Source organism: Ornithorhynchus anatinus, chromosome 21 (assembly GCF_004115215.2).
Source record: "Ornithorhynchus anatinus isolate Pmale09 chromosome 21, mOrnAna1.pri.v4, whole genome shotgun sequence".
Classification (NCBI taxonomy): Eukaryota; Metazoa; Chordata; class Mammalia; order Monotremata; family Ornithorhynchidae; genus Ornithorhynchus; species Ornithorhynchus anatinus.
In genome coordinates, this window is record NC_041748.1 from 4,708,081 (window position 1) to 4,733,774 (window position 25,694).

At 46.3% G+C, this 25,694-nt stretch overlaps 1 protein-coding gene across 1 annotated transcript in view; it reads left to right on the forward strand.

The window, feature by feature from the left end:
* Positions 1–25,694, forward strand: part of ARPP21 (cAMP regulated phosphoprotein 21) — a 191,809-nt gene that overhangs the window by 33,015 nt on the left and 133,100 nt on the right. Inside the window, 1 exon segment of the mRNA XM_016227816.3 lies at positions 24,236–24,409. The gene's annotated coding sequence lies outside the window, so the exon portion shown is untranslated.

Consider the following 25,694-nt stretch of genomic DNA (forward strand, 5'->3'; position numbering starts at 1 on the left):
TTGAATAAATGCACCATTCCTTGCTGCTTCCTTGTCTCCCAGTAATTTTCCTTTTCTCCTTTGCCACATTTAAAATCAAACAGGGTATCGGTTATCGCTAACAAACAGGCCCGATTAGAAATTAGGGGGTTGTGTCGTCTCCTAAGCCCTTAGTTCAGTGCTCTGCACACATATAAGCACTAAATAAATATGATTGATCGATTGATTGATTGAAGTTAGTTGATTATTTTAGCTATCCCGGAATCCTATGCAGAAGGGTCTTGACCATTCGGGAAACTCATGTGATTTCCTGGACCTCTGTGGAGCAAAATCTCCAGGCGAGGCATTGTTTTTGATGGTGTTTTGATTGATCTTTGATTTATATAATCGGGACTCAAATAATAATTATACTAATAAGGAGAATGATAGCAATCAAAATAAAAATTGTGGTATCTGTTAAGTTCTTCCTGTGTGCCAAGCACCAAACTAAGTGCTGGGGTAGGTACAAGATAATCAGGTATTAACCGGAGCTCACAGTCTAAGTAGGAGGGAGAATGGGTATCGAATCCCCATTCTGTAGATGAGGCAACTGATGCACACAGGGTGAAGAGAACTTGGATTAGAACTCACAGCCGGTTTTGTTTTTTAACTGGTATTTGTTAAACATTTACTACGTGCAAGACACTGTACTAAACACTGGGATGATAGAAGATAGATCGGACACTCTCTCTGTCCCCATCACAGTCCCTCTCCCTGTCAGAGCCTTAATTCCCGTTTTTCAGAGGAGGTAACTGAGGCACAGAGAGGTTAAGTGACTCGACCAATGTATCGCTGGGATTAGAACCCAGATCCTCTGATTCCCAGGCCCGTCGTCTTTCCACTAGGCTGTGCTATTTCTTATAATAAGATCAATTGTGGTATTTGTTAAGCGCTTACTATGTGCCAAGCACTGGAGTAGATACAAGATAACTGGGTTGGACACAGTCCCTGCCCCATGTAGGGTTCCCCTTTTTACAGAAGGGGTAACTGAGGTGCTGAGAAGTTAAGTGACTTGCTCAAGGTCACAAATCAGAAAAATGGCAGAGCCATTTTTAAAACCCAGGTTCTAAACAAGAGCATTCCTGTTTAGCAGTACACTTTAAGCTCGTTATGGGCAAGGAACGTGTCTGCTAATTCTGTTGTATTGTACTCTCTCAAGTGCTTAGCACAGTGCTCTGCACATAATAATAATAATAATGGCATTTGTTAAGCCCTGTTCTAAGCCCTGGGGAGGATACAAGGGAATCAGGTTGTCCCACGTGGGGCTCACAGTCTTAATCCCCATTTTACAGTTGAGGTAACTGAGGCACAGAGAAGTGAAGTGACTTGCCCACAGTCACACAGCTGACAAGCGGCAGATCTGGGTTTTGAACCCATGACCTCTGAGTCCCCAGCCTGTGCTCTTTCCGGCGAGCCACGCTACACATAGTAAGTGCTCAGTAAATATGATCGATTGATTGATTAAATACTGTGCTAAGGCAGTCACATATAATTCATTCAATCATTCAGTAGTATATATTGAGCGCTCACTGTGTGCTGAACTAGGTGCTTGGGAAGAGGCCTTCTCAGACTGAGCTTCCCCTTTTTCCTCTGCTCCCTCTGCTGCCTCTCTGCCCTGTCCCCCCTTCACCTCCTCTCAGCTAAGCCCCCTTTCCCCTCCCTTTCCCTCTGCTCCTCCCCCTCTCCCCTCCCCTCAGCGCTGGGCTCGTCCGCTCATTTGTATATATTTTTATTACCCGATTTATTTTGTAAATGAGATGTACCTCCCCTTGATTCTATTTATTGCTATTGTTTTTGTCCGCCTGTCTCTCCCAATTAGACTGTGAGCCCATCAGTGGGCGGGGATGGTGTCTATCTGTTGCCGAATTGTCCATTCCAAGCGCTTAGTTCAGTGCTCTGCGCATAGTAAGCGCTCAATAAATACTATTGAATGAATGAATGAATACAACACAACAGTGAACAGATATATTCCCTGCCCACAAGGAGCTTACAGCCTAGAGTGGGGGAGACAGACATTAAGATAAATAAATAAATGACAGATAGGTACGTAAGTGCTGTGGGGCTGGAAGGGGGGAAGAACAAAGGGAGCAAGTGAGAAGGGAGTGGGAGACGAGGAAAGCGGGGGCCGGTGGAACTTATTATTATTATTATTATTGTTGTTGTTGTTATTATTAGTCAAGGAAGGCCACTTTGAAGACCTATGCACCTTCAATAAGGCTTTGAAGGTCGGGGAGTAATTGTCCGTCGGATTTGAGGAAGGAGGGTGTTCCAGGCCAGAGGCAGGACGTGGGCGAGGGGTCAGCAGTGAGATAGATGAGATCGAGGCACAGTGAGAAGATTAGCGTTTGAGGAGCAAAGTGTGCAGGCTGGGTTGTGATAGGAGAATTGCGAGATAAGAGAGGGCAAGGTGATTTAGTGATTTAAAGGCAACGGTGTGGAGTGTTTGTATGATGCAGAGGTGGAAGGGCAACCGCTGGAGTTGTTTGAGGACTGGGGAAACATGTCCTGATCTTTTTAGAAGAAAAACCATCTGGGCAGCAGAGTGGAGTGGGAAGAGACAGAAGGCTGGGAGGTCAGCAAGGAGGCTGATACAGTAATCCAGTAGGGATAGGATGAGTGAGCGTATTAACATAGTAGCAGATTGGATGGAGTGGATTTTAGCGATGCTGGGAAAGTGGGACCAACAGGACTTAGTGATGGATAGAATATGTGGGTTGAATGAGAGAGAGGAGTCAAGGATTAAACCAAGGTTTCAGGCTTGTGAAACAGGAAGGACGGCGGTGCCATCAACGGTGACGGGAAAGTCAGGGGGAGGACGGGGTTTGGGTGGGAAGATAAGGACTTCTGCTTTAGACGTGTTAAGGTTGAGATGACGAGAGGACATACAAGTCGAAATGTCCTGAAGACAGGAGGAAATGAGAGACTGCAGAGAGAGAGGGAGATCAGGGCTGAAGATATAGATTTGGACATCATCTGCATAGACATGGGAGAGAATCAGTTCTCCAAGGGAGTGGGTACAGATGGAGAATAGAAGGGGATCCAGAGCTGAACCTTGAGGGATTCCCACAGTTAGGGAGTGGGAGGCAGAGGAGGAGCCCACGAAGAAGACAGAGAATGAACGGCCAGAGAGCTAGGACAGTGGAGCACAGTGTCAGTGAAGCCAAGGTTGCGTAGTGTTAGCAGGAGAAGGGGTGGTCAACTGAGTCAGGGGCAACTGAGAGGATGAGGATGGAATAGAGGCTGTTGGACTTGGCAAGAAGGAGATCACCGGTGACCTCTGAGAGACCAGTTTCTGTGGAGTGAAAGGGGATGGAAGCCAGATCGGAGGGGGCCAAGGAGGGAATTGGAGGAGATGAATTTGGGACAGCGGGTGTAGACAACTCACTCAAGGAGTTTGGAGAGGAATGGTAGGAGGGAGATAGGGCAATACCTGGAGGGAGCTGTGGGGTCAAGGGAGGGTTTTTTTACTATGGGGAGACATGGGCATGCTTGAAAGCAGTGGGGAAGAAGCCAGTTGAAAATGGCCGCTAGGGAGGGAAGAAGGGAGGGGGCAAACGGTTTTTATAAGGTGTGAAGGAATGGGGTCAGATGTGCTGGTGGAGGGGATGGATTTTGAGAGGCGGCGGGAAATCTTCTCTAGAGATACTGCTGGGATACTGAGGGGCTGAGGGGGGCTAGGGTAGATTTTAAGTCGCTCATTCCTGATTACGTCAATTTTCTTAATAAAGTAGGTGGCCGGGATACTGGGGACGGAACTTTATCTTAAAATGTAAAATCTATTTCCCACAAGGGCAGAGTTGGAAAAAGCAGAAAAGAAGTCAGTATCGGTAATGTGTTCCAGGAGCTGGGATAGATATAAGATAAGCAGGTTGGACACAGTCCGTGTCTCACATGACGTTCACGTGACGAGTTGCAGATCTTGGGCTAGAACCCAGGTCCTCTGACTCCCAGGCTAGCGCTCTCTCCACTAGACCGCACTGCTTCTGGTGTTGTGGTGTTTATCGGTATTTCCTTTTAACAACATTTCAGACAATGGGAAAGAGTGGAAATGAACAATGCCCTCACGGCTGTGAGTTATTAATCATGCATGAGAGGCCCCTTTGTCCCGTATAGTTTTTAATTCTAACTTCCAGTGTGCAGGAATTAAATTTTGCCACAGGCTGCATCATAAATTCTCCCCAAATCACCATGATCTCCTTTCACATATTTTATTAAGCTTTTCCGATAGTTCTCCCTCACACCGGCATATTACGTCATCAGAAAAAAACAGGGATATCTCTCTCCCCTGCACTTAAATAACGTTGCAATCAAACATGCTTAGAGTAAGGCCCTCTTTATTAGACAGCCTATTTTCCAGAGAAGATCGCCAGGCATGAGAACTAGGCTCTTGGTGATGGAACGGTTTCTGCCTTAGCCCTATCTTATCGGAGGGTTTTGTTTTAGCTTTCTCAAAGATCTCAACAATCTTGGGGCTCAGTGGCATGATATCTCACATTGAGAAAACTGGGCTGAAACATCACTGAGATAGATGAATTCCAAAATTTGTCCTTTTTTTTAAATGGTATTTGTTAAGCACTTATTAAGTGCCAGGTATTTAGCACAGGGTTAACCGAAGCTGATCAGGTTGAACGGGGTCCATGTCCCACCTCACTGTCTTAATTCCCATTTTACAGAGGAGGCAACTGAGGCACAGAGAAGTGATTTGCCCAAGGTCACACAGCAGACAAGTGGGGGAGTTGGGATTGGTCAGTCATCTGTTCATTTAATAGTTTTTATTGAGCACTTACTAGGTGCAGAACACTGTACTAAGCTCTGGGGAGAGTACGGTACAACAGTAAACAGTCACATTCCCTGCCCACAACGAGCTTACGGTCTAGTTCTGAAGGCAGATATTAATATAAATAAATAAATGACAGATATGGACATAGGTGTTGTGGGGCTGGGACGGGGGGATGAATAAAGGGGGCAAGGCAGGGTGATGCGGAAGGCAGTTTAGAATCCAGCTCTTCGGACTCCCAGGGCCAGGCTTCTTTCCATTACGCTGAGTTAAAGGTGGAGAATCATCACCTCTAGTTCTGCTGGAGAAGATGGCGTTGTAAACGGCAGGAAGAAACACCAGTTGGAGGTGTGAAATAGCTCAAAGTGCCAGGCCTGTTCTGGCAAGAGTTAGGAAGACAAGATGTTTGTTTTATGGAAGGTCTGTGAGCCCCATCAGGAAAGACGGAGACGGTGCCTGGTAGTGTTGAGTATAATCCTTGACACATAGTAAGCACTTAATAAATACCCCAATTATTATCATTATTATTAGCATTGGAGAAGACTAAAAACTGAAGATTAGTGTTTAGTCTACCCCCTACCTTTTCCTTCACTTTCATCCCCCCAGAGTTGAGAAAATCAGAATGTTTATCTATGGAAATTCAGCCCAAAGGAGGTTCTCAAATTTGACTGAAATGCTCCATCAAGGCATTAGTTATAAATCAATTATGATACGCATTAAGTGCTTACTATGTGCCAAGCGCTGTTCTAAGCTCTGAGGTTGATACAAGTTTGTGAGATTGGACACAGTCCCTGTCCCATGTAGGGCTCACAATCTAAGTGAGACGTGAATATGGACAGCTAAGAGCCATCAAGTCAGTAACGCTGTTTTTCCTTAAATATTAATCCATCATTTCTCCCTGATTCTCCCCTCAGTTTCTCATCCCAACATGGAGTAATGGATAGCGCACAGGCCTGGAGGTCAGAAGGTCATGGGTTCTAATTTCAGCTCCTCCACTTGTTTGATGTGGGACCTTGGGCAAGTCATTTCACTTCTACGTGCCTCAGTTACATCATCTACAAAATGGGGATTGAGACTGGGACCCCCGCATGGGACAGGGACTGTGTCCCACCTGATTTGCTCATCTCCATCCCCGTGCTTAATACGGTGCCTGGCACATAGTAAGCGCTTAACAAATGCCACAGTCATTATTATTATCCTTCCCCCATCCAGGACAGCTCCCCTCTCTCCACTCCCAACTCCAGGCCCAATTCAGATGCTCGGAATGTTTCCATTTAGTTGGTTCCCCAAAAAGGTCTCTGTTGTTCCTCTAGACTCTAAGTTCCTTGTGGGCAGGGAATGTCTCTGCTAAATCTGTTGTTTTGTGCTCTTCTAAGCGTTTAGTACAGTGCTCTGCATGTAGAAAGCTCTCAGTAAAATGCACTGAGACATTTCCGAGTGTCACTAAGACCAGGTCTAAATGTCACTAAGACCATTAGACTGGAAGATCCTTGAAAGCAGGGGATCAGGTCTATCAAGGGGATTGTACTTTCCCAAGCACTTAGTACAGTGCTCTGCACAAGGTAAGTACTAAATAGATGCCACTGAGTGCCGGATTAGCATTATTTTCACTAGAATCAGCATTACGATTGTAATCTGTGATATTTGTCAAACGCTTACTACGCGTCGATCACTGTACGAAGCACTGGGGTAGACTTGAGATAACGATGTCCCACAAGAGGCTCACATTCTAAGTAGAAGAGAGCACGGGAATTGAATTCCCATTTTTCAGATGAGGTAACTGAGGCACAGAGGAATTAAGTGACTTGCCCAAGGCCACGCAGCAGAGTGGCAGAGCAGGGATTAGAACCCAGGTCCTTCTGACTCACGGACCCGTGCTCTATCCACAAGGCGATGCAGCTGCAGAACAGATCAGACTCAGAGTGCTCACAGGGGGCTCACAGTCTAAATAAGAGGGAGGATAGTTTTTTAGGCCCCATTTTACAGATGAGGAAACTGATGCCAATTCTATTGCACTGTACCTCCCCGACCTCGTATTATTACAGTGCTCTGCACACTGTAAGCACTCATTAAATACCATCAATTCCTTGACTGATTCATGCCCGACATCACGTGACAGGCAGAGCTGGGATTTGAACCCAGGTCCTCTGATTCCCTGATCCACGCTCTTTCCACTAGCGCAGGTTGCTTCCCAAGGTCCCCTCGACTGTCTTTCTGTAACCACCCTCTCATTCATTCATTCATTCAATCGTATTTATTGAGCGCCTAATGTGTGCAGAGCTCTGTACTAAGTGCTTGGGAGAGTACAGTGTAACAATAAATGGACTCATTTTCTGCCCACACGACCTTACAGTCTAGAAGGGGAGAGAAACATTAATATAAATAAATCAATTACAGATAATTCTCCCCCGTCAATGCGACCCCTAAAAAAGCCCTCTGTTCTCTATCTGTAAACTCGCCTTTGGACCCCAAAGTTCTGCTTAGAAACTGAAAGCCCAAAAGTCAGTTGCACAAGGGCAGGAAACTGAGGAAGCTGAAGATGATGGAACTGTAGTCTCTCCCTATCATTTGGCGATGCAAATCATCCGAACACTCTTCCACCACTGAGGCAGTGAGTGGACTTGTTTGTGCCAAAAGAGGCATATTGTCACACAGCAGGTGAAGTTGCCTGTGAGAAACAGTCTTATGAAGCCATTTTTGCAAGCAGCGTTTTCAGCTCCCGAGGGTTTGTAGTTTCCAACCGCAGAATGCGATTTTCATGTTCCCAAACATCACTTCTCCCCTTTCTGGTGGAGTCTATCCGAATCCTAGTGGAAATCGCACAGGACTGAGAGTCGGAAGACCCAGGTTCTAATCCCCACTCTGCTCCTTTCCCGCTGTGTGATTTTGAGCAACTCATCACTTCTCCGAGCTTTGCTTTCCTCATCTGCTAATTGGGGACTAAATACCTGTTCTCCCCCTTAAATTAGAAGCCCCTTGTGGGACAGGGACCGTGTCTGATCTGATTATGAGAAACAGCGTAGCTTAGGGGCTAGAGCACAGGGTTGGGAGTCGGAAGGACCTGGGTTCTAATTCCCGTTCTGCCGCACGTGTGCTGTGGTAATGTCTAGTTCTTTCCATGTTTGGGACTGGTCCCCAGCCCCGCTGCTGTCCCTGCATCTCATGAGGAGGCAGGGTTGAGGGCTGAGACCCCACCCCGACCCGTGTTCGGCTTCTCTCGAGTCTTGTTGCCCCCAAACTGGACTTCCAAGCTAGTCCCTTTGAGGGGTAGAGGAGGAAGGGCTGAGTGGGTGGCGGGAAGACGGAATGAGTGTTCAGGAAACATTTATCTTGGAAGGCCGGACCACCATCTCCCCAAAACGCCACTGTCATGTACGCTGTTTATAGCCAATCCCATCCTCAAGATGAGGGAAACTGAGGCTCTTGGGGCTGGGGTTGGTATTACAGGTAGCTCTGAGAGGGTGAAGGGGAGGCTGGACCAGAACTCACGACCACCCCCATTTTCAAGATGGGGAAAATGAAGCTCTCTGCCCGGGGCCCGTATTGCAGCTGCCTCTGAGAGGGCGAAAAGCAGGCTGGATTAGAAATTGCAGTTATTTTTTTTTTTTTTGGTAGTGATATTTAAGTGCTTATTATGTTCCAGATCCTATACTAAATGTTGGGTTAGATGCAAGCCAATCAGGTTGGCCACTGTCCATGTTCCACATAGGGCTCATAATCTCTATTTGACAGACGAGGTAACTGAGGCACAGAGAAGTGAAGCGATTTGCCCAAGGTCCAACGACGGACAAGTGTCGGAGCAGGGATTAGAATTTAGGACCTCTGACTTCCAGGCCTGGGCTCCGTCCACTAGACCACGCTGCTTCTCAATTCCAGGTACCCAGCGCCCTCAAGGTTCCGGAGCTCTTGCCTGATCGGAGCCCAACTGCATCGCGAAGAGCAAATTGTGCACCAATCCAGGGGCAGGGTAGAACTTTGGGCCACTGGGTTATTGCTGGGAGTCTGCGGGCGGCTCACCGTGATGTATCCTTCCTCTGAGGACAGATAGCCAGGGGCCCACTGGAGGTCCATGACACATATCCTTCCGCTAAGGAGGACAGATATACCAGACCCCACCAAGCGGAATCCTGCGTTGTGGGCAGGAAACATCCTTACCAACTCTGCTATATTGTTTTGTTTTCTTTGTTGGTATCTGTTAAGCGCTTACCCTGTGCAGAGCACTGTTCTAAGCGCTGGGAGAGATACAGGGTCATCAGGTTGTCCCACACGAGGCTCGCAGTCTTCATCCCCATTTTACAGATGAGGGAACCGAGGCGCAGAGAAGTGAAGCGACTTGCCCACAGTCACACAGCTGGCCAGCGGCGGAGTTGGGATTCGAACCCGTGAGCTAAGACTGCCAAGCCCAGGCTCTTTCCACTGAGCCACGCTGCTGCTTGTGCTCCCCCAGTAATAATAATAACGTTTGTATTTGTTAAGCGCTTACTATGTGCAGAGCACTGTTCTAAGCGCTGGGGTAGACACAGGGGAATCAGGTTGTCCCACGTGGGGCTCACAGTCTTAATCCCCATTTTACAGAGGAGGTGACTGAGGCACAGAGAAGTGAAGTGACTCGCCCACAGTCAGCTGACGAGTGGCAGAGCTGGGATTCGAACTCATGACCTCTGACTCCAAAGCCCGGGCTCTTTCCACTGAGCCACGCTGCTTCCCCAAGGGCTTCGTACAGTGCTCTGCATGTCGTAAGGACTCGGTGAACACCACTGACTGACTGATTGACTGTGGTCCGGGCTTGACTCGCTTCTGTGCCTTCCTCGAGGCCGAATCGTCCCAGAGCAATCAACGTGTGCTCTACACAAGGTTTTCTAGCTGACCTGGGCGGTCGGCGTGTTAAGGATGTCTGAGAGGGCGAGAACTGAGAGCTTCCAGCTTCTCGAGGTGTCCCACCGTGATTCAGGATGCGTGGGATCCTGGTGAGTTTGTGCTCCCTTCTTTCTATCCGGCAGGGAACCTCTGACTCTCTCTCCCGGACCAAGGGAGACTTGCGTGACGGGAATGTCGTCCGGACAACAGCGGCGTCTGTGGTGGTGACGGTCCAGGGAGTGGGATCTGGACTGTTGTTGATGTCAACAGTGCTTGGTACATAGCAAGCACTTAGTACAATGCCCTGCACACCGTAAGCACTCAATAAATGTGATCGAATAGTAAGCGGCATGACCTGATGGCACAGGCTTGAGAGTCAGAGGATTTAGGTTTTAATCCTGACTTGGGCAAGTAACTTGGGAAAGTTACTTCACTTCTATGTTCCCAGTTACCTCATCTGTAAAATGGGGATTAAGACTGTGAGCTCTATGTGGCACGGGGACAGTGTCCAGCCCAATTACCTTTATCTCTACCCCAGTGCTTACTACAGTGCTTGGCACATATAAATGCTTAGCAAGTAACACAATTATTATTATTGTAACTATTATGTCACCTGCGCACCTGTTGGGTCCATTTGAGGACAGAGGAAAAATCCCTCTGTCTTCCCAGATCTCCCCTCCCGGAGCCCTGACTTTTTCGGTAATGCCTTAAAGGGAACCCAGAGAGGTTAATCTCTCGTACTCGTGTGTTTGAGTCCCTACATTTTAGTCCTATTTCCGTCTGTGAATGTTATCAGGTGAATCTGTTGAAATACTTTTGATCAGGCTCCGTGGCTTTCCTTGTCACATCACCCTTAACCCCTTCCCTCTGCCCTCCCCTCAGCGCCGCCTCCTCCTTCCTTTTAACTTTCACGTCTGTATTTTGGCACAGGTTACCGCAGTGCCTTTTGTTCACAGGCATTGTTAGAAACGACAGATGCGTTGAACAGAATTTCTCCCCCCTCCCGAAAAAAAACCAGAAACAAAACAGCAATTGCTCTTAAGGTTGTTTTCTTTCTTAAAGAAAAAGGAATATCTTAAAAACCTAAAACATCATATTCAGAAGCCATTCCCTCTTTAGTTAAGGCCATGATATGCTCCCGGTCTTTAGGATGATCATTTCTCTTCTTCTTTTTCTGTTTGAACCATTCTAGTTACGATTATTTATGATCCATTAGTTAGCAAAAATAAAATAAAAATAAAACACTGCTAAACCCCTCAAGAAGATGCCTCGGCGTAACCTCGAGCTCCATTTATGGGCATCCTCGATGCGAGAAACGAAGGGAAATTATAGGATTGCTTTTTTGGCAGTAAAATAAAAAGGATGCTTAATTTTGCTTTACGTGCAGCTTTGGAAAATTGAATTTGGAAGAGCGATATTCTGGCATCTGTGACATTTATATTTCCCCAGTAAAGTGATTGTTGCCTATTATGTGAGACTGCGTCACAAAGGAATTGAGATAAACAATTGGTTTGAGTGCGCAACTCGGTGAGGTACATGAAATGATGTGAATTGTTCAGGAACATGTTTGACGTGCCTGTTTAAACGAGACCATTATCGAAGGCATCGGATTCACATCATTAAGATTCCCCCCTGCCAAGTTAGTTCTGATAATTGTTTATCAAGCACTTGCTGTGTGCCCAGCTCTACGTTAAGTTCTGGGGTAACTACAAGATGATTAGATAAGAGTCGCACGTGGGGCTCAACATCCGAGAGATTAGTAGAGCAGGTAGTCTGTCTCCAATTTAGAGATGAGGAAACCGAGGCCCAGAGAATTTAAGTGACTCACCCAAGGTCACACCCCGGTGGCAACTCTGCAACCCGATGGCAGAGGTGGAATTAGAATCTGGGGTCCCTGATCCAGTGCTCTTTCCACCTCCTTAAAACTCATTTACCTGAGTTAGAACCCTAGGGAATTTCTATCCCAGTCTTTTCCCCCGATTTTCCCCCTATTTCTTCACCTTCCGAGTCTGGAATTTTGCCTCTTCGTCTGAAGGCACCAGAGTCTAAATATTACGCATGGGTCGGCACCAGTTCAGTTTCCAGTGAACCACTCTGCATTTCCGAATGATCATGTATAACTACTACCTCTAGGCAGATGTGTCTGGATACTGTAAAGACCTGATTCCGCCAGCCTTTTGAAGCGCGTCTTTTGAATAGATCTTCCTCAGTTGGGCTTTAAGTGCTGAAGAAACAAAGTTGGCAAGCCCTTATGGGGTAATTTCATGTAGTTTCCAAAACCCGAAGCAGATGGGATCGAGACAGATTGAAGGAGATAAACCGAGAGTGACCCTCAAAATGATTCGGGAAGGGAAAATGTCACTAGCGGTAGTCTCTGACTGAAACGCAGATGCTCCTAGGTGCATTTTCCCTACCAGACCTGGAGAAAAACACTAGCATTATTTTCAGGAAAAATGATCTCGGTTTCAGCGCGATGCCCTCTGGCTAATATACAAGAAAAGAGGATTACAGTTAAGTGGAAAACAGTGTGGCAGTTTCTCTTACCTTGGGTTTTATTGAGTTCTGGATCTTCCCTCTTTCTCTAAACCGACCCCAGACTCAGAGACATTTGGTCAGAGAAGAGGAATATCTCAGCGGGATTAAGCTCTCCTGCCCCGTTTTGCCAACTCAGTCGATCAGTGGTATTTATTGAGCGCTTACTGTGTGCGGGGCACTGGACTGAGCGCTTGGGAGAGTTCAATATGACAAAATTAGTGGTCATCTTTCCTGCCATAACGAGTTCACAGTCTAGAGGGATGGAGGCTTGCCTGGTGCATTTTTTTAAATGGCATTGATTAAGTGCTTACTACGTGACAGGCACCGTACTGAGTGCTGGGACAGATCAAAGCTGGTCATGTTGGACACAGTCCCTGTCTCACAGTATTAATCCCCATTTTATAGATGAGGTAACTGAGGCCCAGAGAAGTTACGTGATTTGCCCAAGGTCACATTGCAGAAAAGTGGTGGAGCCGGGATTAGAATTCAGGTCTTCGTGGACTCCCAGGCCTGTGTTCTATCCACTGGGCCGTTCTTTTTCTGTGTTTCGGGTATGGGTGTGACATAACTACCAGAGGGAGTGTCGAAGGACCCAGTGTGAGTTCTTTAGAGAATTCTGATTTCAGTCTTGAACCTCGCTTCTAGGTTAGGATCAACTGCCCCCCTCCTACTTTATGACATTGATCTCCTGCAACCCACCCCTCAAACTCTGCTCTCCTACCATCATCTGACTCTACCTCGATTTTGTCTCTCTCTCCACCATCCCCTTACCAGTGCCTTTCTGCTGGACTGGAACTCGCACCCCCTTCATATCCAACCGACCACTGTTCTCCTCACCTTCAAAATCCTCCAAAAATCACATGTCCTCTAAAGACCCTCCCTGACTAAGCTCACATTTCCCCAATCGTCCCTCCCCTCTCTGTCAACTACACCATCGACTGTGTACCCTCAAAGCATTAAGCGCTTAGTACAGTGTTCTGCACCCTGTAAACGCTCAATAAATACGATTTAATGAATTTTGATACTAACTCCAGCCCCACCGACCTCATGTAAATATCCTTATAGCTCCTGTTTCCCCTATATAATGATAATGATAATGATAATGGTATTTGTTAAGTGCTTACTATGTGTCAAGCACTACTGTGCTAAGCACTGGGGAGGATACAAGGTAATCAGGTTGTCCCATGTGGGGCTCACAATCTTAATCCCCATTTTACAGGTGAGGTAGCTGAGGCACAGAGAAGTGAAGTGACTTGCCCAAAGTCACACAGCTGACAAATGGCAAGGCCGGGATTAGAACCCATGACCTCGGGATCCTAAGCCCGGGCTCTTTCCAACGAGCCACACTGCTTCTCTATGTAATTTATGTTCCTATAATTTGTAATAGCCCGGTGGCATCTGCCGATTCTATTATATTGTAATAATGATAAGAATTGATAATGATAAGCACAGTAACCACAGTACTTATGGACATTTCCAAAATGCATTTAAATTAATGTCTGTCTCCCCTTCTAGACTGCAAGCTCCTTGTGAGCAGAGAATGGGTGTACCAATTCTGCTATATTATACTCTCCCAAGCACTTAGTTCAGTGCTCTGAGCATAGCAAGTGCTCAACAAACCCCGCTGATCGACTGACTGGTTGATAGGCTGGCTGTTCGCTCCTCACCCACTCCAGGGAAACATAGAATTTTGCTCGTTGCCGCAGAGAGTTTGAGATCTAGTGGATATTGGAGAATCGTACAGTTCAGGACAAGGAGATGCAAGAGAGCTTTGATTAAGATAATAATAATTAATAATTAGGGTATCTGTTAAGTGCTTACTCTGTGTCAGGCACCGTACTAAGCGCTGGGGTAGATGCAAGCAAATTGGGTTGGACACAGTCCCTCTCTCCTGTGGGGCTCACTGTCTCAATCCTCATTTTAGAGGTGAGATAATTGAGGCACAGAGAAATGAAGTGACTTGCCCAAGGACACACAGCAGACAAGTGGCAAAGCCAGGATTAGAACCCATGACCTTCTGATCCTCAGGCCCGTGCTCTGTCCATTACGTCAGGGAAGGAGAGGGATGCGACTTGGGCTCTCTTCCCCTCTTCTCCACCTCCCTCTTTCCGCTTCCCAGTGTTTCTTACCACCATTCTTGTCCATACAATATAGGTTTTATAGACTTATCAGTCAGTCAATAAATCAGTCGCTCAATAAATCATATTTACTGAGTATGTACTGTGTGCAGAGCCCTGTACTAAGTGTTTGAGAGAGGATGATATAACAGAGTTGGTAGACACATTCCCTGCCCACAAGGAGCTTACAGTCTAGAGGGGGAGATAGACATTAAATGAATTTTGGAAATATACATAAATGCTGTGGGACTGAGAATCAAGGAGATAGGGAAGCATAGTGAAAGAGCCTGAGTATGGGTGTTAGAGGTTCTGAGTTCTAGTGACAGCTCTGTGTTCTTAGGTGCATCACTAAACCTCTCTGTGCCACAGACTCCTCATCTGTAAAATGGAGATTATAGCACTCCTAATATCCCTATCTTGCAGATTTGGTACAAAAAAATCAGGCTAAAAAATCAAGTTATTATTAGATTTTATTTGTTTAATCACCAGCAGCGTGGCCTAGGGAAAAGAGCGGGGCCTGGGAATCAGAGGAACTGTGTCCTATCCCTAATCTACCACTAACCTGCCATGTGACCTTTGGCAAGTCACTTAACCTCTCTGTGCCACAGTTTCCTCATCTGTGGAACAGGATTCCATACCTGTTCTCCCTCTACTTAGACCATAAACCCCATATGGGACCTGATTATCTTATATCATAAGATAATGTTCTATATATCATAGTATAGATAACATGTATATTAGGGAAGCAGCGTGGCTCAGTGGAAAGAGCCCAGGCTTGGGAGTCAGAGGTCATGAGTTCGAATCCCGGCTCTGCCACATGTCAGCTGTGTGACTGTGGGCAAGTCACTTCACTTTTCTGTGCCTCAGTTCCCTCATCTGTGAAATGGGGCGGTGAAGACTGTGAGCCTCATGTGGGACAACCTGATTACCCTGTATCTACCCCAGCACTTAGAACAGCGCTCTGCACATAGTAAGTGCTTAACAAATACCAATATTATTATCATATCTAAATTTTTACTTCTTAAACAAATATGACAGTTATTATTATTATTACTATAATAATGACTATAATCAGAAAGTCCTTTTCCAAGGCTTCCAGGAAAGGGTTGGATGCTGCTGCTAACAGTGGCCATATAACTTCTACCTCACATGAGCACCTGCCAAGTGGTATTTGGATGGCCATGCCATCCTTCAGAAAGTACACAATGCACCATGCTGGGTAGGATAAATAATAATAATAATGGCATTTGTTAAGTGCTTACTTAAGTGCCAGGCACTGTACTAAGCGTTGGGGTCGATTCAGGAAAGCAGGTTGGGCACAATCCCTGTCCCATGTGGGGCTCACATTCTCAATCCCCATTTTACAGATGAGGTGGCTGAGGCACAGAGAAGTGAAGTGACTTGCCCAGGGTCACGCAGCGGACAAGTGGTGGAACCAGAACTTGAACCCGTGTCCTTCTGACTCCCAGGGCCATGTTCTAATCACTACTCCACGCTGCTTCTCTTATCGGTCATGAACCTACTGCCAACCGTATATGTATTAGACAAGAGATTCTTGAAAAATCTCCCTCCTCCTACTGTGACTCTCGAGGTGACCAATTTGAATAGACACTGTGCAATACTCCGCTCTCCGTCTGTTGGAAAGCTTCCTTCAAGGTGCTTTGTTAAACACCTACTAAGCGCCGGGGAAGATAAAGTCAGGTTGGACCTAGTCAGTGTCCCACATGAGGCTCACAGTCCTCATTCCCATTTTACAGATGAGGTAACTGAGGCACAGAGAAGTTAAGTGACTTGCCTAAGGTTACACAAAAGGCAAATGGAAGAGCCAGGATTAGAGCCCAGGTCCTTCTTAGTCCCAGGTCCATGTTTTATAATAATAATAATAACGTTGGTATTTGTTAAGCGTTTACTACGTGCAGAGCACTGTTCTAAGCACTGAGGTAGATACAGGGGAATGAGGTTGTCCCACGTGAGGCTCACAGTCTTCATCCCCATTTTACAGATGAGCAAACTGAGGCACAGAGAAGTGAAGTGACTTTATCCTCTAGGCCACGCTAATTAAGCAATTTCTAGTGTTGTTTGGAGGTGAGGTAGGAGACTGAAGGGAGAGGGGTAGAGAAATCACAACTCTGGGAAAGACCAGAAGAGTGATACGAATAGTTTGAAGGAAACTCTGCCCATATAAATATGAGTTTGAGTCCTTGAAAGGCAAAGATCTAAGTGATGAATAAATGGGATTTGTTAAGCACTCATTGTAAATTAAGCACTGTTTTCAATATAAGGTCATCATCTTGAACACAATCCCTGTCTCACTTGGTGCTCACCAATCTATTTTATCCCAATTTACAGGTGAGGAACTTGAGGCCAGGGAAGATGAATGACTTGCCCAAGGTCACGCAGCAAGCGAGTGTTGGAGCCATGTCTAGAACCTGGTTCTTGTGATCTCTCTACTAGGCCAGGCTGCCTCCCACTGAAAGGATCGATGGGCCCAACGGAGGGGAAAGAAAATAGTTGTCAGCCACATGGATTCTGCCACATATATGTATCTTGGCTCGTTCCCTCCACCGCACTTGCAGAATGGATTTATTACCATGTGTGGACAGAAAATCTATGTGAATTTCCTCATTTCGAGGTACTAGGGGACAAGGCCGCTCCTGATAGAAAGCACTGGTAGTGAGAAAGCACGATGCTTTAGCTCTTTAAAGCCTTGTTAAAAATCACATCTCCAAGAAGGCTTCCCCAACTAAGCCTCTTTTCCCCTTACTTCTTCTCCCTTATGCAATAACTACACACTTAGATATTTAAGCTCTTGATATTCATCCCACTCTCAGCCCCCAAACATTTATATATATATATGTCTATAATTTCTTTATATTAATATTCATCTCCCCCTCTAGACTGTAAACTCCCCAAGGGGAGAGAATATGTCCGCCAACTGTGTTATATCATATTCTCCCAAGTGCTTAGTACAGTATCTGCATAGAGTAAGCCCTCAATAAATACCACGGATTAATGAATCTTCATCCTGGTTTTAGATTCGCCCCAGCCTCCGCATTGAGCCAGAATCCTCTAATCAGAAGGCAAAGGGCTCTGAGTGAAAGGGAAATTACTTGATAGGCCTCTCCCTCCTTATTCTCGTGGGGAAGAATCTTCATTCTTGAAGCCTTTCATGGGATTGGCTTATAAATAATCCTCATGTTTAGTGTTTTCAAATAAGAAGCGAGAATAAAACTAACGGTATGTCTTAGTGGATAGAGCCCGGGCCTGGGAGTCAGAAGGTCATGGGTCCTAATCCCAGCCCCGCCACTTGTCTGCTGTGTGACCTCGGGAAAGTCACTTCATCTGGGCTTCAGTTACCTCATCTGTAAAATGGGAATTAAGACTGTGAGTCCCATGTAGGACAAAGACTGTGTTCAACCTTATTAGGTCATATCTCAGCCAGAGCTCGGTAGAGTGTCTGGCACATAGTAAGCGCTTAACAAATACCATAAAAAAAGAATTGAAATTTTGCAGAGCTGGGGCCAGACCGGAGCTGGGAGATTGGATGCCAGTTCCCATTCTGCTCTCACTTCGCAGTTTGAGCTTAGGTTTGTGGGTTAGAAAATGAACAGAATCAAGACTCGCCCCCTGCATGCTGCCATATGTTTATTTGAGGACGAATGAGGAGCTAGGGCCCCTCTCAGGTTCACACCTGGAGAGTTCCCAGTACTCTAACATTCTTGAGAAAAGGAGAGAGAGTCAGACAGAGGCATAGCCATTCCATTCCTAGCTTGGGCATGGCTAGCGAGTGGAAGGCCATCGGCTACAAGTCAAAACTCACCTGTGCTGGGCAGCGGTGGCAGGGAGAGAATCGAGGGTGAAGACTCAAGTTTACTGTGAGGAAGGAGGCGGTGGTAAACCACTTCCTTATTTCCACCAAAAACACTCTAGGGATCCACTACCAGAACGATTGCAGATGGAGGTGGGGCCTTCTGGGAGAGACGTGTCCTTGGCGTCGCTATGGGTGGAAGATGACTCGATGGCATGAGACAAGAGGAGAGGAGTTAAGGTGAAAGCTTTAGGAAGACAGGAGTTCAAAACCTTAAAGATTTATTTAAAGCCATTCAGAAGGTGCGGCTCGGAATGAATCGCACAAAATCTAAGATTCTGACTGATTGGAACATGTTACCTCGTCTGTAGAACGAGCCCCAGCGCTGGGGTAGATAGAGGTTAATCAGGTTGAACACAGTCCCTTTCCCGTATGGGGTTCATAGCGAAGGAGGAGGGAGAACGGTTATTAAAACCCCATTTTACAGGTGAAGACTGTAAGCTCCTTGCGGAGAGGAGTTCTGCATTTCTTCTGTATCCGACAGGGGGTCAGAGTCAATGCCGTTGATAACTGATAATCGATACTGATATCTCTTAAACTGAAAGCTCAGTGTGGGACGGGGACCACGTCCGACCAGATCTTCTTGTCTCAACCCCAGTGTTTAACACGATGTTTGGCACGTGGTAATGTTTAATAAATCCCATTGTTGTTATTATTATTAATATTGTTATCATTACCTTCCTTTGAAACTGGATCACAAAGTCCTTCTGCTAAATGCCCATTGTGAGCTTCCATAGCATTCTGCAGCCAAGTCACCTTGGACAAGTGTGTGCCTTGGTTTTCTCATCTGTAAAGTGGGAATTCAATATCTGTTCTCTCTCCCCCCTAGACTGTGATCCTCGTCAGGGACAGGGGCTGGCCTGATTAGCTTCTATCTACTCCGGTGCTTAGTACAGAGCTTGGCAATCCTTACGTGCTTAACAAGTATCACAATTTTTATTATTGTTCAGCATTTGTGAACACAGCCATTTACCTGTCAGGAGCCATTCCTGGCAAGGGAAAGAATGGGAAGGTGAGACGCACAGCTCCCTTTTATAGCTTCCTATTTCCCAGTGTACTTGGCTCAGAAGCATCAATCGATCATATCTGTCGAGCCCTTTCTGTGTGCAGTGCTCTGAACTGAGCACTTTGGAGAGCACAATATAACAGACACATTCCTTGCCCACAAGCTTACGGTCTAGAAACTTCTAGATTGTGAGTTCGCTGTGAGCAGAGATTGCTTCTACCGACTCTGTTGTATTGTACATTATTGCACATTAGCCTAGTGCTCTGCACGCGGTAAGCACTCAATAAATCTGATCAATTGATTGATTCTTTGGGGGGAATTGGCTATTTCCCAGCTTTTAAATATCTCCTCATACTTCAGACCATGGATAGGTCTGACTGACATCCACAGTTTTCGAGAAGAAAGTTCATTCCCGTTTCTTCTCTCGACAGAAGCTTCCCCTTCCAGCCGCTTAGATTTATTCATTCCTTGGTAAAATTGTTCACCGGTTTATATGTTAAGTTGAAACTTTCTTGATGGTTACCAGCCGCGGGGCCAGCCTATTAAAGCTTCTATTTCTGAGTAAAATTCAGCTTCCACATTGCCTGCCACCCACACTGGGATATTTTTTTTTTCCCTCTAAGGACAAGTTGCAACCTAATCAGCACACTGGGGGCTGAGGCAGACTTAAAAATAAATGAAAACTTCACGGAAAGGAAATACCTCCGGTTTCTCGGCTCACTTACTTCACATGCCAGCATTTGCGAGCATCTTTCCGTCACTATTTTTTTTAATGGTATCTGTTAGATGCTTATCATGTGACAAGCGCTATACTAAGCGCTGGGGTAGATACAAATTACTCAGGTTGAACATAGTCCCACATGGGGCTGACAGTCTGAATCCCCATTTGACAGATGAGGTAACTGAGTCCCAGAGAAGTGAAGTGACTTGCCTGAGGTCACACAACAGATGAGTGGTGGAGACGGGATTAGAACCCAGGTCCCTCTGAGTCCAAGGCCTTTGTTCTATCCATTAGGCAGTGCTGCTTTTCAATTTCAATTGAACCTGGGGAATAGTGATGGGACTCACTGTTAACATCACAGAGTTCTGTCAACTGTCTCTGAAAAGGACGTTCCACAATCCTTCTATTGAGATTTCTGTTCCAGGTGAGAAGCAGCAAGGCCTAGTGGGAAAAAAAAAGAAGACTGGGAGTCAGAAGGACCTGGGTTCTAATCTGATTCCTCCACTTGCCTGCTGTGGGGCCTTGGGTAAGTCATTTAACACTCTGGGCCTCAGTTTCCTCGTGTGTAAAATGGAAACTCAAACTTTGTTGTCCCTTCCCTTACACGGTGGAAAGGGACTGTGCCTGTACCTCACATCTACTCCAGCACTTAGCACAGGGCTTGGAGCACTGGACAAATACCGCAGTTTTTATCCTCATTACTAGGTGGGCTCAGAGCTGTATTTCCCAATTCCCAGATGGCCAATGTCCTCTGAAATGGGAGCAAAAAGTCGTATTTTTCCTCTCCTCCCCTCACCCTCACCCTTGTGATAACCAGCAATCACTGACAGAGCTCAGATTGTGTTGCACAGCAACCCGTGAGCCAGAATTCTGTTGCCTTTCCGGGAAGCAACGTGGCTCAGTGGAAAGAGCCAAGGCTTCAGAGTCAGAGGTCATGGGTTCGACTCCCGGCTCTGCCACTTGTCAGCTGTGTGACTGTGGGCAAGTCCCTTCACTTCTCTGGGCCTCAGTTACCTCATCTGTAAAATGGGGATTAACTGTGAGCCTCACGTGGGACAACCTGATTACCCTGTATCTACCCCAGCGCTTAGAACAGTGCTCTGCACAAAGCAAGCGCTTAACAAATACCAACGTTATTATTATTATTATTATTTCCATCTCCCCCTGCTACTTTTTTTACAGTATCCATTAAGTGCCTCTAATGTGCCAGACACTGTACTAAACGCTGTAGTAGATGCAAACTAATCAGTTTGGACCCAGTTCCTGTCCCACAAAGCACTCCCAATCTTCATCCCCATTTTACAGATGAGATAGCTGGGTCAGGGGGGAGTTAAATGACCCGCCCAAGGTCACACAACGGGCAAGTGGCAGAGCCGCGATTGCTCTGAAGCAGTTTTCTCTCTGTAGCTGCAATAGCCTGAGTTTTCATCGGTAAACAAACCATCCATTCGGGAAGGCACCCAAAAAATGTTCTGCAATATGGAGATAGTTTTACTCAATCACTTTCCTGACCGTAGCCAACCTCTGCCGGGGTTGAGTAATCTCTCCATCTTATTTGGGGGGGGAAGCAAGTACTCCCTTTGGCAAGAGCCATCCCTTGAAGTAAAAGATGGAATAAATCCACCCTCAACTCCAAAACGCCAATAGGGTGATCATCACACTCCACTCTTAGGTGTCTAGACATGCGTGTTCGGAAATCTCCGCATTATTGGATTGGTATGTGTGTGTGTGAGAGAGAGAGAGAGAGAGAAAGAGAGAAAGAGAGTCAGACCTCTTTTTTTTCCAGTGACTAAAATTCTCCAGGGTGACAGTGAGAACGTGTATGTGCGTATGTGGGTGAGGCAGATCTTGCTTTTTCCAGTGACTGGTTAAAGTTCTCCAGGGTGTGAGTGTGTGCGTGCGTGTGCATGCACTCATGTTAAATGGTTTGGGGGCAACATGTTGAAATCATCATCCGTTTAATCAGTGACACTTCAACTTACTCATCCATAAAATGGGAATTAAAATACCGGCTCTCCATCCTCCTCAGACTGTGAACCCCTTAAGAGACGGCTTGTGCCCGATCTAGTTATATTGCATTGACCCCAGCGTTTAGTAGAGTAACTGGCACGATGTAAACCCTTAACCAATTCCACAGATATTAAGCAGATGAAGACAGGAGGAGTCAGTGGTAGGGGGAAGTTGGGTTTGGCGAAGGACAGAGAGAGGCTGGAGTGTGGTCAACCTGCTGGCGTTGTGTTCCCAGAAGAGGGAATAATTATAGCCAGCTATAAAAATATTTGTCATCCATATGGCCTGTTCTTCTCATATCCATATGCTCATGTTCTTATATAGGTCTTGGGAGATGATGTCTTTGTGATTCAGACACGGGAAAGAACTAGTTTCCTGCACTGCTGTACTCTCCCAGGCACTTATACTCTCCCAAGCTCTTAGCACAGTGTCCTGCCCACAGTAAGCACTCAATAGATATGATTGATTGATTGCTGATCGTGCGTAAAATCCTTCCGTTCAAGGAGAAGGTATTTCACTCATTTTCTGTTCATCTGAAAACCCTGGTCCAACCCCGGGTTGTAGCTGAGAGTGTGTGTGTCCTGTAGAGATTTGTTCCTTTTTCTCCACTTTGGTGAACAGGATTTATAGCTGGCAATCTCTCACGGTGTCCCTATTTCTGCACCTCTGACCTGGCTTCAGATTCAAATTTACATTTGCATTTCACAGTTAATCGGGACAACAACAAAGATCTCTCTGCAGCCTGCGCTGCCCCAGTACCCACTGAGACGGCTCTCCCAGTTGTAGGCAGATTTGTCCAGTCACTTAGTGGGGATGCGCCGAATCCCACCCGAGTCCCCCGGGACCTTCGCGAAGGCCCAGCCGACAGAGGCCGGAGGAGTTGTCGAAATGCTAAATTTAGGACCTGGAACAAAATCTCTTGCCATTTCCCCAGTCGCCATATGATTTCTTGGCCTTCCTCTGTGAATGTTCCAATTGTATTTTCTTTCTGCGAGGGGCAGAGAGGGCAGATTCATTTTCCCAGGCAACTAGTGGGGTTTGTTACTGTTACCAGTCACCACATGAAGTAAACTCCCTCCTTCCTTTCCAGAGAGGCAATTCTCCGTAAACGGAAGCAAGGTTTTTGGTCCTGTTCACGACGTGCAACCGTTTAGGCCAAGCATGATGTTGGGATTTCAGCCCGCGGGTTTCCTTGGGAAACGCAAAAGGGTCCGCAATTCAGAAGGTAGCCGTCTGGCTGTCGCGGGAATGGACGTCTGTGAAATTGGGGCAGTGCGGGATTTCAAAAGGGACAAATCCTTGCTGCAGTCTCTTGCGTCGGTGGGACTCAAGAGGGGTTGTTAGTCGCAGTTAGTTAATGCGTCGGCGTGTACGGTGCAGCAGGTGTAAGGGAGTAGCGATTCAGACCCGGTACTCTAGGCGGGCGTTATCGACGAAGGCTCATTTTGCCTTTTCTCCGTGTCTGTGTGCCAGCCGTCTCTGCCCCGGTCGTTGTGGGAGTTGTGAGAACGAGAGCCTGCGTTAGATCCCTGGTTGTTTGCCACCCGAATCCCGTCTCCTCCCTCTCACCGTGTCCCTTTGCTGTCAAACAAAATGCCCAGCTGGCAGGAATAGCCCTGATGAGTGAGTTGTCTGGATGACTTGAGTAATCCGAATCCTCGGAGTTCTCCGCTCCCTCCACCGCCGAGGCAGAGGGAGAGATCTTTGTCATCCGCCCCTTATGTAAAGTTTTCGGTGACAGCTGCTGCTCATTTTTTTTTTCCATTTGCTCTTTTGCACGGATCAGCCTCATTAAATCGACACCTTCAAACGTGTTTCACTCGGGGAACTTTTCTTTTAAGCGATCACAGAAGCTCCTCAAGAACCCAGCCCATCAATCCTTCACTGGGGCCTGAGGATCTGCTTAAGTAGAGGCAAGGAACGTGTCCCTGGATGATATTGATTCATATCGAAGCAAACATACAAACTTATATATATATCTATATATGTATAGATATATATTTATCTATGTGTGTATATATATTTTTTTTAATGCCAAGTGCGCGAATTCACTAAAAAAGGTTAAAAATTGAAGTGAGTAATCTTCGGTGCATAATGCAATTGTTAATTTTAGCTCTTTGCGTAGGAGCTGTTATGACTTTGAACAGCCGCCCGTAGCCTTCATTAGAGAAGAAGCAGGCAGTTTTGAGACGGGTGGAACCGAATCAAGCTGTGAAAGTGATTTGCTGGAAGCCGGTCATTAGTGTTCGAAATCTGGTCCTATTTATTCCATCCTTAACCCTGCCACGATGATTACAATTATTATTTACTTTTCATCTCTCTCCAGGTTGATGATGACCCGTCACACCATCTAAAGGAACAGCATGGAGACTGGCATTCTGAACTGTTAATGGGGACATGGGACTCTCGTCTTTGATCAGTTGTGTGGATTTTACCCGTGAAAAGCGACAGAAGGAGCTGAAAAGACGCCGAGAGCTACAGCAGGAAATCCACGCTCACGGTAAATGGCTTGTGTGGGTTTGGCTATCAGTAGCCTACGGACTGGTTATTTCCTTTCTCAGTGGTGACTGCATGGGTGTGGATGCGTGTTTGTGTCTGCTCGTACTGGTGTCCGTAGAATGTAGACGGGAAAGGTGTGTGTGTATGTGTTTGTGTGTGTGTGTGTGTGTGTGAGAGAGAGATATGTGTTAGTGTGGGTATGCATGTGTGTGTGTGTGTGTGTGTCTACCTAGGGAGAAGTAGGATTAAAGTTGTCCTTGCCACAACAAAGATGTCCCATTTGTGCCCAAGTGGACGCAATTACTTTTGGATGAAATGCTTTGAATCATATAGATGACCAGGAGTCCCAAGTCACCGAATTGAGGAGCAAGCTGACGGACGGTAGAAAATTGAACTTTTTTTTTTTTTTTTTGACCACAGCACACACTGGGTCCCTGGGAAAGCTGAGAACAGTGTTAGAGCACACTGCGGTTGGCTCCCGTCTGAAAGACCACAGTCCTTCGGAAAAGCGTGTTTTGTTTCTAAATGCCCACAATCCTTTGCCCAATCAGCCTAATGTCGCATTAGGCAATTGCCCCTCCCGGCATAGGATGGCTTGGTAAAACTGACTGCTGGATTTTGAAGGGCTCTTCCATCCCTCCTCTTTCCAGTCACAAATAAAGTTGGCAAATTTAAAATCGTTAATGAAACACGGCCAAGGGAATCCAGCAAAACACTGGGTTTGTCGACTAATAATTATCCTTCTTGCTCCACTGGCAAGGAAACAGGGAATCACTTTGAAATCTCCCAGAAATAACCACCCCTTTCTCCCTGCAGTCATATCTCTTCCCAGCCCTCTTTGAGAAAAATCACCAATGGGGAAACAGGCGAAATTATTCACCAGACACATTTGCCCAGAGGGGAGGTGTCCAAGATGTTAGGGGAGAGAGGGTTGGAGGATGAGATTTAATAACAGGATTTAGCTTGGAGAAGCCACATAGAGCAGTCCATTGTTCCCAAAGTAATTTAGCGCAGTGAAGATATCTTCATTAGAGCCGCCTGCCAAAGGTTTCCAGCTAGATTTCAAGGGTTCTGACACTGACACGGAGTTTGGGACGAGGCTTATGATTTTAATAATGGAGCTGTCACTTTGACTGCCTGGGAACGTTGACCCTGAAAGCTTTATTGCCAAATTTAGATTTCTTATTTCTATCGAATTATTACCTGGCCGATTGATTTCTTTCCCACTGCCGAGAATATTGCGGTCTCCACACCTAAGGCGAGGACGGTGACCGTAGCCCGCAATA